We start from the raw sequence: 5,000 nt of genomic DNA on the forward strand, positions 1-5,000 counted from the left end.
GCCGGCACGCTCCTTCCGCTGGCGCGGCGCTCGGTCTATGCCTCCGGCCGGCCCTCGCGGCGGCCGTGCGCGGCGCTTCGGTTCGGTCGGCCGGTCGTCCCGTCCCTCACGAAGTTCCTGCGGCCGCGCGTGCGTGGAGCGGGATCGGCCTTACTTGGTCGGATCCGTCGCCCTCGCCTGTTGCGGGGGCTCGGTCCCGTCCCGTTCGGTGAAAGCTTTGCCCGCTCTGGTGCGTCCCCGTGGGTTCCTTTGTCGGTTTTGCGGCCTTGGCGGCGGGCCTTCCGTGTCGGCCCGTCGTGGGCCCGCTGCGCGTCCGTGCGCGGTGCTTCGGATCGGTAGGCCCGTCGTCTGGGTCCCTTACGAAGCTTTGCGCGACCGCTCCTTTGTCGCCGGTCCCCTGTTAGGGCTGACCGAGCCCTCCGTTCGCCCCCTGGCCCGTCGCATGGGCCCCCGGCGCCTCCGCGGCGCCCCACCGAAAATTGTCACGACGCGCATCCAGCGCCGACGAGGTCGCAGGTTACGTGCGGCAGCCGGGGGGCTAGGCCGAGCGGCGGCGGGCCCGCCCACGGACGGGCGCGGGGAGGAGCGCAGCCGGCACGCGGCGCGGAGCGGCGGCGGCATGCCGCCGGGCGGCCGTCGGCTCAACCGTGCCCGAGTCCCGCGGGCACCGCGTCGCCCGGCCGGCGCGAGCGGCGGCGGGCCCGCCCGCGGACGGGCGCGGGGAGGAGCGCAGCCGGCACGCGGCGCGGAGCGGCGGCGGCATGCCGCCGGGCGGCCGACGGCTCAACCATGCCCGAGTCCCGCGGGCACCGCGTCGCCCGGCCGGCGCGAGCGGCGGCGGGCCCGCCCGCGGACGGGCGCGGGGAGGAGCGCAGCCGGCACGCGGCGCGGAGCGGCGGCGGCATGCCGCCGGGCGGCCGACGGCTCAACCATGCCCGAGTCCCGCGGGCACCGCGTCGCCTGGCCGGCGCGAGCGCACGAGGGCGGGAGGCAACCGGGCGGCGCCTGCGGAACCGGATGCGACGGCCGGCGCGGCACGGCCCCGACGGGTCCGCACCGAAGACCAGCGCGGTGCGGATCGACCGCTGATGAGGTCAGAGGTTACGTGCGGCAGCCGGCCGGCTGGCCCGAGCGGCGGCCGGCACGCGACGGGGATCGAGCGGCCCCGACGGCTTGCAGCCGGGCGGCCGACGGCTAGGCCGTACCGGAGTCCCGCGGTCGTTCGGGCGAAGGGGCGCATGCTGCGGGAAAGGCCTGCGGCGGCGAACCGTCCGCCCGGCCGGCCAAGCCTTCCGCGGCGGCGCGCACGTGGCGGCGCGGCCGAGATGACCGAGCGAAGCCCCGGCGATGGGCGGCGCGCACGTGTCCGTGCGGCCGAGATGACCGAGCGAAGCCCGGGCGGCGCCCGCCGTGCGCCCTGCCGGATCGCGCCTTCCGCCGGCGCGCAACGCCGGTCCCGCGTTCCGGCCGCGGGAGAGGCCTGCGTCGGCGAACCGTCCGCCCCGCCGGCCGAACCTTCCGCGGCTGCGCGCACGTGTCCGTGCGGCCGAGATGACTGAGCGAAGCCCCGGCGACGGGCGGCGCCCGCCGTGCGCCCCGGCGGATTGCGCGGCCCGCCGGCGCGCAACGCCGGGCCCACGTTCCGGCTGCGGGAAAGGCCTGCGGCGGCGAACCGTCCGCCCCGCCGGCCGAACCTTGCGCGGCGGCGCTTACGTGTCCGTGCGGCAGAGATGACCGAGCAAGCTCCGGCGATGGGCGGCGCCCTCCGTGCGCCCCGCCGGATCGCCTGCGAGCGGCGAGCGTCCGGGCGGGCCCCTTTCGCAACTTCCCTCGGTACTCTAAACACCCCTTGCCTCTCGGTCTTCCCCCCGACCCTCTCGGTATTTGCTCGGATATGTGCATGCATCGTCCCTCGTCGCCTTCGGTTATCCTCCCCGGGGTGGGCTTTGCGCCGACGCGCCAACGGGGTGGTAGGGGGGCTGCAGCCGCGGCCGCCGCGTTTCGCCATCCGCGCGTGCGCCGCCGGATCCGAGTGGAGGTCGCGGGCGACTCGTCGATGCTTGTACTAGGGGCGCATGCCGGCAGCCCCCCGCGGGGTGCGGGACCCCCGATCGGCGTGCGAGGGACGGGCGTCCGGGCGGGCCCCGTTTCCAACTTCCCTCGGAACATTAAAACCCCCCGACCCCCTCGGTCTTCGCTCCGGCCCTATCGCTATTGCTCGGATATGTGCATCCACCGTCCCTCGTTGCCTTCGGTTATCTACCCCAGGGTGGGCCTTGCGCCGATGCCCCGATGGGGTGGCAGGGGTGGGGCTGCCGCGGCCGGCGCGTTTCGGCATCCGCGCTTGGGGGCTCGGACCCGAGTGGAGGTCGCGGGCGGCTCGTCGATGCCTGCACCGGGAGCGCATGCCGGCAGCCCCCCGCGGGGCGCCGGACCCCCGATCGGCGTGCGATGGACGGGGGGAGGGGCGGGCCCGGTTTGCAAATTCCCTCGGTACTTTAAAATCTCACGGCCCTGTCGGTGCTCCCTCCGGCCCTATCGCCACTGCTCGGATATGTGCATCCACCGTCCCTCGTTGCCTTCGGTTATCTACCCCGCGGTGGGCTTTGCGCCGATGCCCCGATGGGGTGGCAGGGGGGCACGCTCTAGGCCGTGCCACGGGGCGCGGGCGCCGGCGCCGTACGTCCCTCGCGGCGGCCGTGAGCGGCACCTCGGCTTGCTCGGTCTGTCCTCCCGGGACGCGCGACCCGTGCGACCGGGACGCGCATCCCGTGCGACCGGGACGCGTGTCCGGGCCGTTCCCGTTTGCAACGCTCCTCGGTACTTTGGAACGCTTGGGGTGGGCTTTGGGCGGATGCCCCGCCGGGGTGGTAGGGAGGGGGGGCGGCTGCTGCCGCGGCGGGACTTCCGCTCCACTCCGCACAAGTCCGTCGCCTCGCGGCGGGCGCGCCCGGCACCGTTCGTCCCCGAGGGAGCCGGCACGCGCCCGCCGAGGCCCCGGCGCATGGGCGCCGCCGCCGGCCGTCCGCGCGGCGGCCGTGCGCCGGCTTCCTCCGTCGGCCCTCCCGGGATGCGCGACCCGTGCGACCGGGACGCGCATCCCGTGAGACCGGGACGCGTGTCCGGGCCGTTCCCGTTTGCAACGCTCCTCGGTACTTTGGAACGCTTGGGGTGGGCCTTGGGCGGATGCCCCGCCGGGGTGGTAGGGAGGGGGGGCTGCTGCTGCCGCGGCGGGACTTCCGCTCCACTCCGCACAAGTCCGTCGCCTCGCGGCGGGCGCGCCCGGCACCGTTCGTCCCCGAGGGAGCCGGCACGCGCCCGCCGAGGCCCCGGCGCATGGGCGCCGCCGCCGGCCGTCCGCGCGGCGGCCGTGCGCCGGCTTCCTCCGTCGGCCCTCCCGGGATACGCGACCCGTGCGACCGGGACGCGCATCCCGTGAGACCGGGACGCGTGTCCGGGCCGTTCCCGTTTGCAACGCTCCTCGGTACTTTGGAACGCTTGGGGTGGGCCTTGGGCGGATGCCCCGCCGGGGTGGTAGGGAGGGGGGGCTGCTGCTGCCGCGGCGGGACTTCCGCTCCACTCCGCACAAGTCCGTCGCCTCGCGGCGGGCGGGCCCGGCACCGTTCGTCCCCGAGGGAGCCGGCCCGCGCCCGCCGAGGCCCCGGCGCATGGGCGCCCCCGCCGGCCGTCCGCGCGGCGGCCGTGCGCCGGCTTCCTCCGTCGGCCCTCCCGGGACGCGCGACCCGTGCGACCGGGACGCGCATCCCGTGCGACCGGGACGCGTGTCCGGGCGGTTCCCGTTTGCAACGCTCCTCGGTACTTTGGAACGCTTGGGGTGGGCTTTGGGCGGATGCCCCGTCGGGGTGGTAGGGAGGGGGGGCTGGCGCCGCCGCGGCGGGCCTTCCGCCCCCCTCCGCACAAGTCCGTTGCCTCGCGGCGGTCGTGCCCGGCACCGTTCGTCCCCGACGGAGCCGTCGCGCGCCCGACGACTTTCCGGCGCACGGGCGCCGCCGCCGGCCGTCCGTGCGCGGCGGCCGTGCGCCACTTCGGCTTCGTCCGTCGGCCCTCCCGGGACGCGCGACCCGTGCGACCGGGACGCGCATCCCGTGCGACCGGGTCGCGTGTCCGGGCCGTTCCCGTTTGCAACGCTCCTCGGTACTTTGGAACGCTTGGGGTGGGCTTTGGGCGGATGCCCCGCCAGGGTGGTAGGGAGGGGGGGTCTGCTGCCGCCGCGGCGGGCCTTCCGCTCCACTCCGCACAGGACCGTTGCCTCGCGGCGGACTTGCCCGGCACATTTCGTCCCCGACGGAGCCGGCACGCGCCTGCCGACTTCCCGGCGCACGGGCGCTGCCTTCGGCCGTCCGTGCCCGGCGGCCGTGCGCCACTTCGGCTCCCTCCATCGGCCCTCCCGGGAAGCGCGTCCCGGACGTTCGGGATGCGCACCCCGTGCGACCGGGACTCGCGTCCGGGCCGTTTCCGTGTGCAATGCTCCTCGATTCGCTGGAGCCCTTGGGGTGGGCCTTCGGAGGATGCCCCGCTGGGGAGGTAAGGGGGTGTGTCCTGCCTGGGCGGGCCTTCCGCCCGAGCCCGTCGCCCAGCGCGGATGGTCGCGCCGCGCGGGCGGGCGCGCCGCGCGTGCGCGGGGCCGTTGGCCGGTGACGCGCAAGGACGGGCGCGCTGGGCCGATCGGCCGCTCGGGCGCGCGCTTCGTCGTGCTCCCGCGCCTTGGCGCGCGCGCGGCCGCGGCGTGGTCGCTCGGTTCTGCGCATTTGGCCCGCGCGGATGGGCGCGTCGCGCGGGCGGCCGGGCCGCGCGGGCGGGCGGGCCGTTGCCCGGGTTCGCGCAAGGACGGGCGCGCTAGGCCGATCGGCCTCTCGGACGCGCGCGCCGTCCCGCTGTCGCGCCTGGGCGCTCGCGCGTCCGCGGCGTGGTCGCTCGGTTCTGCGCAGGGCCGGGCGCCCCCGGCCGAGCGGCGCGCGGGCGCTCGCGCGCGGCGGGGG

This window comes from Phoenix dactylifera, chromosome 10 (genome assembly GCF_051530095.1).
Source record: "Phoenix dactylifera cultivar Ajwa chromosome 10, Ajwa_hap1_PhDact_Kaust_v1.1, whole genome shotgun sequence".
Taxonomy (NCBI): domain Eukaryota; kingdom Viridiplantae; phylum Streptophyta; class Magnoliopsida; order Arecales; family Arecaceae; genus Phoenix; species Phoenix dactylifera.